We start from the raw sequence: 12,706 nt of genomic DNA, 5'->3' as shown, positions 1-12,706 counted from the left end.
TACCAATTTGCCTTGTACAGACACCCAGCTTTCCAGCCCACAGGTCTCTGGATGACCTCTAAAAGCCCTTTTTAAAAATGAACGTGACGTTTGCCACCTTCAGCTCCTGTGGTGCCACGCCATTTCAACAGCTATTGTGGTATTGTACTGAATAGGTCAGTGGTTTCAAGTCTTTGTTCCCTCAGAGCTCTGAGTGAAAGTGTCTGCTCTTAATGATCTGCTCTGTTATTTTTATTGCTTTATCCCCAGATCTGCTATACTGACACTTTCGTTTTGGTGAGTTTCCAAGGCCTGTTGCCTGTGGAGCCAGCCACCAATGTGGGGCAGAGCGGGCCCACCCCCAAATGGACAGATGGGTCTGGACCAAGCCATGCAGACCATGTTGTCCCTTTTGCTCCTTGCAAGTGGGTGACAAAGCAGAGACAGCAAGGGTGGGCATCAGCGAGTACCTGGGTCAGTGCCACGGTCCCTGCATTGCGTCCTTACAAGATCATAGAATCACAGAATCGTATAGTAGGAAAGGACACACAAGGATCATTAAGACCAACTCGTAGCTCCACACAGGACCACCCAAACCCTTTGTCTCAGAGTGGTGTCCAGATGCTCCTTGAACTCCGGCACTCAGGGCTGTGCCCACTGCCCTGGGCAGCCTGTTCCATGCCCACCGCCCTCTGGTGCAGACCCTTTCCCTAACCCCCAGCTGCCCCTCCCCTGACGCAGCTCCATGCCGTTCCCTTGGGTCCTGTCACTGTCACCAGAGAGACCAGATGGCAAGGCCTTTCTCCCTTTGCTGTGTTTAAGGAGAAGCAGACTAATTTATGGATCGCATCCTCAATGATGTGAGCTGGCTTTGCTAAATCAAAACGAATGCAGCGGCACTGCTTTATGATACAAATGTAATTAGCAGCACATTAAAGCTCCGACCTCCAGAACCAGACAATCTCATCCTTTGTTTCTTCAGTCACTGAGGCACCAAAATTAGATGTATTGTTTTTGACAGAGCTTTTCCCGAGCCAGGCTAGGTCTCATCTTTATTTCTCTTGTGCTGTACTCTCCTTTTCACTCACCCTGGTCAGCTGCTTTTTGACAGTCTTTGGCTTATTCTGAGACAGTAGAAATATCTTCTAGCTGTAGGTGTCCCTGTCCATTGCAGAGGAGTGGGACCAAATGACCTTTAAAGGTCCCTTCCAACTCAAATGATTCTATGATTCTATGATCTTAGTTAAGAGCCGGGAAGGATCATAGAAGTTCTAACCAAGAGCTCACTGCTATCCTTGCTGATCATTTATATCACCTTTGCTGGTAAAGGCGCCTTGCTGTGATTTGGTGAGCTCTTCTACACCCTCAGGAGGCAAGTGATGCTCTGCGCAGTCACACAGCCCGTGTCCCAGCCACCTGCTGCACTTACAAACAGATCTCCTCTGGCAAGCTGCATCTTGCAAAAATTGAGCTTCAAACACCTCTGTTCATGCCAGATGAAAAAGAAAGATAAATGCAGCAAACCATTTGATTTTAGCTGCTTTGTCCTGCTTGTTTGACCTGCAAACAGCTCTTCTATTTCCTGGGATATATAGCTGCACTTTCTGTTCTTTGCACCGATTGAAGATGGTTGTGTAGGGGTGAGCTAAACATCTTATTTCTTTTTCCTGCTCACCCCTTGTATGGTAGCAAATGCTTTTACCAAAAACGTAAAATTAGATTTCCAGGAACACTTATGCACACGCCTTTAAAATGCATTTTCCATGAACATTTTAGCTTTCTGTTCATGGAAAGTGAGCACAGCAGGAACAAGGACATAGAACCACCCAATTAACTGCAAAGCTGGACGGGTCAGGCAGTTACATTGTCCACGCTGCTTTCCCTTTAGTGCTTGGTCTGAGAAAAACTGGGGTATCGGTCTCAGTTTTGGGGTAGGAGGGTTAATAGCTCTCCGCAGAAAGAGTCTGAACACTTAGAATTCAATTAGACATGACAGTGAAATGATGAATCTTTGTCCTGGAGTGGAAAAGGTTTCTTTCTGCATTAGCAGGGGTAAAATAGCTTCAAAAGGCTGCTGCAGTGTCTTTGTAATGGCTCTGACACAGAAAGGCAGCTTTAATTCTTAATTACTCTGCTCTTGATTATAAATCACTGAACAGCAAACCTGATGAGCCTCAGTCATCCCAGCTATGTGGCCCGGTGGCTGGTGTTCCCACGGGAGCGGTGAGAAGCAGAGAGGAGCAGAAGGTCTGAAGGGGCCAGGTGATGTTAGTCCTCTGTGCTCACTCTGCACATTGAATTTTGCCTGGAAGGAGGTCCTGTTGGCAAGAGTTTGACATGTGGAGGTGGGTGTCCTCTTCAGAGGGAAGGCAGGAGGAGCTCCAGGTCCACCCCGGAGCATCAGTGGGTAACAGAGAGATGCTCCAGCACTCTGACCATGTTTGTGGCCCTCCTCTTGACCAGCTCCAACAGCTCCACATCCTTCTTGTACTGTGGGCCCCAGACCAGGACCAGATGTCCTTCTGGTCTTAGAGTGAACGCATCGCTCTGCACAGGACAGCTCAGCAGCCCACAGTCACTGATATGATCCAACAGCTGGCTGAACTCTAAGTGCAACCAAGCCCCTGAGTGCATCCATCCCTTCAGCGAGCAGGATTAACCAGTTCTGGGAGCAGGATGTGGCCTTCAGCTTCGACTCTCCCTGCAGTAGGGCAAGCATGAGGATTTTTTTTCCCCCCTAGTGTGCATTATTAGGCCTTTTCCCAGTGTCCTGCACACGTGGCCAGATCACCAGCTGCCCCGGAGCTCACCTCAGTTTGATGTGCCAGCACGTGGCCTCCAACCCCAGAGCCACACTTGGCTCCCTGCAAGCTGAACTGATTTCACCTGGGTTTGAGGTCTGAGATCATACTTTCAGGTACGTGCTGTTTGCCGGAGGAATAAAACACCAATAAAAGTATAAAAGCTGCCAGCGTTACCAGTTTCTTCCTCTCCACGTGAGCTGTTCACAGAGTTTATGAGGAAATCACAGCGGCCTAATTGCACTCAGCAGCAGACCTTGCGTGTCAAGACCGCCCTAGTCACTCCCTACGTGATCAAACCTAGTTGCATCACCAAAACAGGACTGGGCTGAAGTGTTAAAGCAAAGCTTTCCCCCTTTTCAGAAATGCTTTCCTCCTCCCAGTCTCAAGTGCCCATGCCAGGGCTATGATGGAGTGCGAACATGAGAGAGGTCCCTGCCCTCATCCTTCTGCACATTGTCCCTGGGGCAAAGATGGAAGCTGGTGTTTATGTCCTGGCATCAGGAGCCAATCATGGCACAGAGAAATGGGGACAGTCATTGCAGGATGCTGCTTAGGCCTGCACCCAAACACTATCTCACATCTCACATATGATTCTATGATTCTATGATCCCTTCTGCCACCTGATAGGCACCAGAAGATGGAACACACATGCACACTTGTGCCTTTGTGTGTGAATGCACACGTACACGGTGTGCTTTGAATGGCACGTGGTCAGAGTCTGAATCAGTGTGATTTCTCAGTATTGCACAAAATCACATTCCCAGAACTCATAATGGTCCTTTCTGAAGCTCTTCCTTTGCTTAAATGGCTTTGTTGATGATTACCTTTTGTCAACCCTGCCCGGTAATGAGGGGCTAATAAGGCTTTTCAGGACTCACTAACAGCACAGAAAACTTCTGCTCCTGGGCACCAGAACTGAGCTCTTCCTGCTGGCAGGCTGCACCAAAATAGAGGAAGCCACACTCAGGCTGGCTGCCCCTTGCTGAAGTGTGATGGGTGGCAGCCAGCACCCAGTTTGAACCCCCATTTCTGTTTAGAGGATTGACTTTTGGCTGAGCCATAAGAAATGTTGCATAGACATATACATAGATGGGTTTATTTTTAAGAGAGATTTATTTTTAAGAAGATAAGAAAGGTTCTGCACCAGAGGGTGGTGGGCATGGGACAGGCTGCCCAGGGCAGTGGGCATGGCCCCACATGCCAGAGTTCAAGGAGCGTTTGGACACCACTCTCAGATATAGGGTTTGATTTTGGGTGGTCCTATGTGGAGCCCAGGTTGGGCTCGATGATCCTTGTGGGTCCCTTCCAACTTGGGATATTCTGTGATTCTATGAAAACTAAATTGTTCCCTGGTGCCACTAAATGAGTGTGAAGATCAAACAGAACAGCTTTATGGGGAGGAGAAGAGAATGGTTTCTTCAAGAATTAAACTCCTTGAAGAGATGATGCTGGTACTAACGGTATTAAAAATCAAAGAAGTAGTTAGTGTGCATTACTATGAAGCAAGATGATCTCTGTTTTTCAATCATTTAATCTGTGGGTTTTTTTTTTTTTAATTCTCTACTATTTTTTTTTTCTGTACGGGGAGAAAAGCTTTCATTTTGTCAATCCTAAATTAAGATCAATAGACCTTTGTGCACTTTCTTCCCATAAAAATTCCTAGCTGGAGTCCCCCCAGAAGTCAATCACTGGAAGAAAAAAAGCAGAGAAGCTGGAAGTTCCAGAAAGCTGGTGTGCTCAGCCCAGAGTGAGTGTTGTAACTCTGAAGAACAATTAAGAGGCACAAATATCCAAGCCTTCTTCCTTCACCCTTCGTAAACATGACATAAGTTGGATGGTGAGATGCACACATAAGTCAGAATGAGAATCTATGGGCAATGGAAAACTGTTAAGGTACTAAAATGTTCCGAAAATGAGTTGTCATTCACGTAACACATAGGTCACTGTGGTCACTCCAAGCTCCAACGTACATAATAGGGGTGTATCTGTTTCTGATGTTACTACAGCCTTCTTCTGGCTAAGGTCTTGTCACAGAATCACAGATTTATGGATGGAAACAACCTATTAGGTCATCTGAGACGTTCCTTTGCTAACGTAGATTTATTCCCTCCTGTATATTTTCCAGTCTATTGTTCGAATGACTCAAGCGTCCGTTGCTTCCCTTGAGGGACCATTTTGGAGCCTGACAGGCCTTGCCATCAGAATTTTGTTCCCCTTCATGTTCCTTAGAAAGGTTCTTCTGCTTAATTTAGTTACTTACTCTTTCTGCAGAACATTGATGAGGAACAGGACTGTAGGAACATGACATCTATTCCTTACTAATTCCTCTAATTCCTGTTGTTCTAGCTTTGATGACACCGTCCAACCCTGTTTTCCTTGGTGTTTAACACCTCCCACTCCTGTGACTGTAGTCCAGCTTCCACTGAAATGGGCTGCTAGGTGCCTACGGGCTTTGGAGGGGGCCAGAAAGGAGACACTTGGCTGCACGGATACATTTTTTCCACCTCATTTTCATTCTGAGCAAATCTCATTGCATCTACAATGACGTTTGAGAGTGAGACTGTTAAAGCTGCGTGGAAACCTGGAAAATAACAACTATTTGCAAGGAATTTTGATGCTCTATTTAAAGTTTCTTTAATGCTTTCCTCCTTCCCCTTTCAGTAGCTATAATTAAGCGATGGGAAAAAGAGAAAAGAATGCAAAGTTCAGGTTGGAAGACAAGCCACCAGGAAGTCAGAAAATTTAAAAGGAGTGTAATAATAATGGGGTTTCCCAAACAACACAAACTTGGCATTATTCCACAACTTGAGTACTTCATGTCATAACAAGAATTACTATTACCTTCATGTTTGTGCAGAACCATAGACCTTAGCAGCCCAGGCACTAGTTTTAAAGCAAACAGGACTGTCTCTTGTCCCCTTGAAGATGTTATACATTGACACAGAGGTGGAAAAGTCATCCCAGTAGAGCAGAGTCACATCCCTGATGTGCAGAGGTGTTACTTTACTAAGTGACAGATAACTAGGGATTTACACTGATCCATTTGCAGGTACTGCTGTCCCTTGTGATCCCTACCCTCTTTCCCCTAGATGCTCACCACTGGTCTTGGCCTCAAACCTAACTCTCACAGACCCCCACGCACCAACCCAATGCTTTTGGTGGCCATGCTTGAGACAAGAGCTCTGAAGGAAATGGCATGGGGCTGTGTTAGGGAAAGATTCTTCACCAGAAGGTGGTGGGCATGGAACAGGCTCCCCAGGGCAGTGGGTATGGCCCCAAGCTGCCAGAGTTCAAGAATTGTTTGGACAGCGCTCTCAGACACAGGATTTTAATCTCAGGTGGTCATGTATGAGGCCAGGACTTGGACTCAGTGATCATTATAGGTCCCTTTCAACTTGGGATATTCTGTAATTCTGTGATTCTGAATTGGCTCAGCTTGCACAAAACTCTCCCAAATGCAGATTTGTAAAAATTTTTAAATCAAGTCACTTTGCAAAATTAACTTAGAGTCATAGAATCATTTAGATTGGGAAAGACCACTAAGATCATCTACTCCAGCTGTCTTAGACCACTTAGAGAAAAGCTAAAAACCTAGATGGTCACAGCTGTGGTAGGATAGCCATACGTACCAGAGTAGAGGAGGGCAGGAAGGGATCTACTTCACTGGGAATTGTAATATGGAAAAACAGCCAAGGTTAAGATTGCCAGCTTGGTTTCAGCTTCAGGGATTCGTGTGGCTTGTAGGTATTTCATATAATGTGGGCATATCAGCATTATTCATTTTGGCATACATAACATGCAGATATATCCATCCTTGATTCATTCCCTTGGCTGCAGGGTCAGAAACTGAGGGATGCTATCGCAAAGGCTTCACGGAACGTGGAGAGAAGTGGGAATGTGCCGAGTCTGTCATGGTTGACTGAGCAGCCACAGCAATACATTCATGATTATGATAGCAGTGCTAAAGGCACTAATTAAGGAAGAAACTTGTGTGAAGAGCTTTAGTTACTTTTTTGTTTGTTTGTTTTCTTTTGTTTCTTTTCTTTGACTGCACTGCAAGCTTGCTGTATTTCTGTGACCGATGGCTCTCAACCTGTGCCATCTTGTAATTAAAGGGTCAGAGAAGGGTGAATGGAAAAAGCATTTATTTGTGGGAAGGAGGCATGGGGAAGTAGAGGGAGTTCTCACAACAGATTTGGACCATGTCAAACCTGCAATACAGCAGTTTATGTCCTGCTGTGTGGGACTGCGGCAGTCTAGATACGTCTTTTCCAACTTCTTTTTTATGCGATTCTGCAGCCCTGGGTTTGCATGCTTTCCTCTCTACAAATCATAGCAAAGTTCTGCCACCTCCTTTTTGTCTTATTCTCTCACCTTGTCTTTCTTCCCTTTTCCTTTCTTCATAGGAAAAATAGTGGACTCATAAAATGGGAAAAACAAAGACTGAAGAATGTTCCCTTGAGATTTTCCAGTAAATATATCCTACTATACATTTCCCATAGAGGTTCTCAGCAAGAAAAACCTCCATTTTTTTTTTTGTACATGTGCACATGAGCACAAAGAAACTAATCCTTTCTAATGCATGGCACCAAAGTCATCAGGTAAACAATTTCAGCTGCACAGCCTGGTAAACAGAGCTTGTAACCACCAGCCTCTATCACATAGCTGAGCTAAAAGAAAAAGCTTATGCATGACCTGACTTGGATCTCGGGCTATGAAGAACAAAGCACATCTGATTGATGCAACCTCCATGTGAGTGCTAGTGAATATGTATTAGTTCAACACACCACCCTGTTCATGGCTTTGAGCTTCCCTTTGTCATTCCTTGAATGTTTGAAGGCAGTTCGAGATTGGAATTTTTGTTAAGCTCCTTGGAGATATTTAGTAACATACACAAGCAAATTGCTCCCTCTCCAACTTTTCAAGGTCACCTGCTTTCACCCTGTCTCCTCTTACTTGTGGCATTCAGCTCCACGTGGCAGCACTTGGGATGATGGGAAGGCATGATCTTTCCTGGCTGGAGCCACACACGTGACATGTGGGACATGGGTCCTGCATGGGACCTCACTCTGCCCAAATTCTGCACCAGTACTGGGGCTGGTGGCCACTCCAGATGCTACAGTGCTGCCACTCTTCTCTTGTAGGTTAGCACGAGACTGGGATGGAGGAATGGCACTGGAACAGGCTACCCAGGGAAGATGTGGATGTCCCATCCCTGGAGGCCTTCAAGACCCAGTTTGGTAAGGGCAGACTGATTTGTGTTTGGAGCTAGCAGATCTTTATTGTCCCTTCCAACCTAAGCTATTCTATGCTTCTATGACTCTATGAATGCATCCATGGCTCTTGTACTCATTCTGCTTCTCAAGGTAGTGGTCTCCTTCAGATGCTTTGGCTGTGCCTCATGCTACATTTTCTTCCCATAGTGTCCTCCATTTTGTATTTTATGCCTGCAGATATTTGGGTTGTTTGATTTGGCTGATGCACTGGAGGAAATGAGATGTTACTAGCAAGTTCAGAATGTCTCTCTTTAATGCAGCTACTTATACTGGTTCTGCCCAAAACTTCAGAAAGCTTTTCTGTTCATTTTCCCAGTATCCACTGAGCACATGTTATCCATCTCCTTATCTCACACCATTTCTATTACCCTGGGAATTTGCAAATATATTTTATGGTGCACTAGTGCCCGACAAATGGTCCTTCTGGAGGAACATCCGTTTGCACACATGAGCTGTTTTAGGTGAATGGTCAGCCAAGCAACGTGAGCAGGCTCTTGGTGTTCTTCATCTTGCTTTGGCTCAGCAAGAGGCCAAAACACAGTGATTCACAGAAAAGAAAGAAACGAACGCAACTTTGCCACCAGCCAGCCGTACAGATTGATGACTGTCTGGAGATCAGCTGAGGGCTAGCAGTGCTCTTTATTTTATCTGAACTCGTTTGTTCCACCATAATAAAACCAGGATCAAAGCGTTTCTTGTGGGCTTTTTTATTTCTTCTTCCATCCCTGCTTATTTCCTTCCTGAAGCTCTAATCCTTGGGGCCATCAGAATTGGTTGCTATGGAAGTGACTGAGAGCACAAAGAGAGGATTATGGTTATTATGGTTTCAGGTGAGAGAAAAGCATTGAGTGCAGGCAAGCTCCTAAAACCCAGCTGGGCTCTGAGAAACCTCACTGCAGAGAGGCATTAGAGGACTCTCCCTGTTCTGTTTGCGTTATTTATGTGTTGGCTCCAGATCCACAGCAGAAAAATTACAGATTAAGGCTGAAGAAGTCACACATAAAAAATAAAAGGAGGAGCAGGGCTGAGGGCAGGGCTCTGTGGGGTTGAGCCCGGCAAAGATGAAGCATCTCATCAAAATGGGACTGGCAGCAGAGTCATTGGTCTGGGGTCTGAAGCCGGATCCAGCTGTTCTGCAAGGTTTCCTCAACACTGTCACAATTGCCAGAGTCAGTCAGCGTGTCCTTCCACTGCTGCAAAGGGTCGTCCTCTCCGCGCCCCACATGTGGTCATTGTCTGTCACACTATACTTGTGTGTAGGTGGAGAACACAGCATGGTTCGGCTAGCTGGGGTCTGAAACAAAAAAAACAAGAGGCACCTCTCCTCTGGCACTGCTCAGGGAAACTGTGCTGGAAATAACTGTGCTGAGACATGGCTGTTAAACTGGGCGGTCACTGGTGCTGCTTGGATGGAAGGGCAGCCGGGCCCTCACTGCATGGTGGGAAGTACAGGCCCTGTCAGAGGTTTTCCTTTTTCACCTGGACCAAGGTTACGTAGATTGAAAGTCAAGAAGGTGTTTTTGGAGGAATTTCTCCACTGGCTATGGCAGGTGGGTCTCGTCCCCCCAAGTCTAACCTCAGCATGGCCAAGACTGAAGGAGGGCACCATGCCCCCACTGCCGTTCAGCACAGCAGAAGCAGTAGCAACAGATAAGCTCTGTTAGGGGCATTTGGAAGCAAACTCCTAAGTGGATTTTTCCTGGTAGACACATGGCTCTTAATTATACTGGACAACATCTTGGAGGTCCGCTGGCCAGCTTCTTTGGTCATGAGAGGTAGGGCTGTGAAGTGAAATATCTGGTCACAAGTAGCTACAGTGTAACACATGGTAAGTTAAGAGGAAAAAAAACAAAGCTGTCTTGTAGGTGTTTGAGTCATTACATGGTTAATTACACAGACTCAATAAAATAGTTAATTAACACCACAGTTGTGAAATACTTCATAAAATAAATAAGACTGTATGACATCAGTGTAACTGAAGGAAAACGAAGGCTGTTAGATATCTGTTCACACATAGAGTTTCAGGCTAAAAATGAGGGGTTTTGTCTTCTGAGCCTTATTAAAAGAACTGTTGCCTCTCCAGAGAGAGCAAAGATGGCTGCTGTTGAATCCCAGGCTGCTCCTCATTTCCCAGCGCTGACACAGTCGTGACAAGGAATAATATATTGCATTCATCATGCCTGCGCTCCAGGCATGATTCCCAAATAATTAATCCTTTTAGCTTGCAGGAGCTGCCATCTGGCCAGTTTCCAATCAACCTGGCTGGTTTTAAATTGGAGTTGCCAGTAGCCTGCACTCATGTGGGCATATACCTCAGCTGCTTGCCTCGGGTGCCCGGGATTTTTTTGTATTTTAAAAATGGCAAGCAGCAGATATACCACGTGCTGCCTAAATGCAGAGAATGCAGCAGCCTTTGCCTCAAAGGGCTTGTGATATGGAAGGAGAACAACCAGGAGCTGTTCATAATACACAGAGCAAGACTCAAGAGCTCAGCTGATTTTGGGGAGTTTTGCATTGACAGACTTCCTCAGAAGAAAAGGCCCAGAATAAAACTTAGCCATTTTTTACAGTCGTGCATCGCAAATATGGAAATGAAATTTGTAAAAGGGAGAAAATTGTCACTACAAGTCATGACAAACTGGGAAATCATTAAACTAAATTGAGTTTAAATGGATCAAAGATCATAGAATCGTGGAATATCCCAAGTTGGAAGGGATCCACAAGGATCATTGAGTTGACCTCCTGGCTCCACACACCACCACCCGAAAATCAGACCAGAAGTGTCTTGGTCTGATCTGTGTTTGGTGTAGTGGAGAAAACTGGTGCTCTTGAGCAGCTGTCCCAGAACAGGGGCATCTGAAACTTCTTTGAAGGTGATCTCTGTGATCTTCCTCAGATCCATACCCTCCTTCTTTGCTGTGCCACCAGTCTTAGGCCAGGCAGAGGAATCTTGGGTCTCATGCTGCTCCTTGCTATGGTCAGCGTAGAGCCACATCCCGAGTGAGTGTCTTTCTGATGGGGAAATGGCTTAAAAACATGCTGAGATTCTCCATGGTGCAGTTCTTGTATGAAAAGTGACTTCTAATATGAAAATTATGGTTCTATAGAGGCTGCCTGGGAAATAAATGAAAATAGAGGTGTACTTACATAGCTACTTTTCTGGCTTAGCCTAGGAGGAGGATCTTTCTGCATGAACCACCTACCCCGTATCAAGAAGCAAAATGCTACTAACTGAACTAGGCTCCTGGTGACACCTGACAAAGCCATTACCATCCACACAGACCCTGAGAGCAGCCAGGGCAGGGCTGCCATGTGTGATTTAGTAGGCAGTTCTCTAGTGATGTAAGCCAAAGGAGAAAACTCAGCCCGCTATCTCTGGGGGACTTTCCCTCCTCACAACAAACAAAAAGAAACACCTTAGACTTTGCTCTCCAGTTCATTTTTATGATTACAGATAGAATTAATTCCCCTGGGTGGGGGTATTGGTGAGCACCTTTACAGGGCAGCACTCTCCACAGGGAGCCAAGTTTGAGGAACCAGGACAGAGGAGAGTTATCAGAGTTCAGATTAGCAACTGCTCTGCCAGGACAAGCCCCTATCTGAAGTTTTCTTATTGTTTGAATAGTTGGGACAGGTGGATAAAGATGCCAGGTGCAGTAAACTGTAGTCTTGAACTCTTACATTTCCTCTGAAAACCTGGAAGCTTTCCACATTTCAAGCTTCCCTTGTGGCCAGCAGCCTCTTCTCTGTATCTGCATCAGAGGCATTCAACCCAAACTGTCTCAGAAATCCGTTTCTGCTGCTCACAGGCTTCTTTTGAAAAGAAACAATGACAATGTACTAAGTGCTAGCATGTGGAATTCCTGTTTGCTAAATCCCAGGCACGGAACAGCACTTTATTGGTATCAGATGAATTGTTACGTAGCTGAATAACAACAACATTTCTTTGCTCATGAACTCTGTTGGAGTTGGGAGGATGCTAGACATACTTGGTATGAGTTGGCTGCAACATTTCTGTGAAAGAGATCCTTTATTTGAAAGTTTATAAAGAAATAGGAAATCAAACCTAACTACAAGCATGCTCACACCTGAAAAACAACATTTGGGGAAGCAGCCTCCAGGGTCAGGGCTGGAGACAGCAGCTCGCAGGTGGGAGAGCGGAGCTGCTTCCTGGTGATGGCCTCACTCCACACAAGACCTTTTTTGAGATGGCATGAATCACAGAATCGCAGAATGGCTTGGGTTGAAGGGACCTCAAAGACCACCGAGTTCCAACCCCTGCCGTGGGCAGGGCTGCCCCCCACCAGCTCAGGCTGCCCAGGGCCCCATCCAACCTGGCCTTGAGCGCCTCCAGGGATGGGGCACCACAGCTTCTCTGGGCAGCCTGTGCCAGCGCCTCGCTGCCCTCTGAGGAAAGAATTTCCTCCTCATCTGTCTCTGCACCATAGAAAATTTTAGTTCCTTGCAAATATGTCTCAAGGGTCAACTTCTCCTTGTTTCCATGATTCCTCACCCCAATGTGGGTGTGTTAACTTGTTCTTCCCCTCCGCTCTCTCGTTTATTCCCTGAGCAGAGATTTACTGGTGTTTCAGTTTCCCCCATCTCCTAAATTCCTGCAGCATACTTATTCACCTAAAAATAAGTGCT

The sequence above is a fragment of the Numida meleagris genome, chromosome 1 (genome assembly GCF_002078875.1).
Source record: "Numida meleagris isolate 19003 breed g44 Domestic line chromosome 1, NumMel1.0, whole genome shotgun sequence".
NCBI classification, from domain to species: Eukaryota; Metazoa; Chordata; class Aves; order Galliformes; family Numididae; genus Numida; species Numida meleagris.
The sequence above is the reverse complement of the archived record's forward strand: the minus strand, read 5'-3'. Positions refer to the sequence as shown.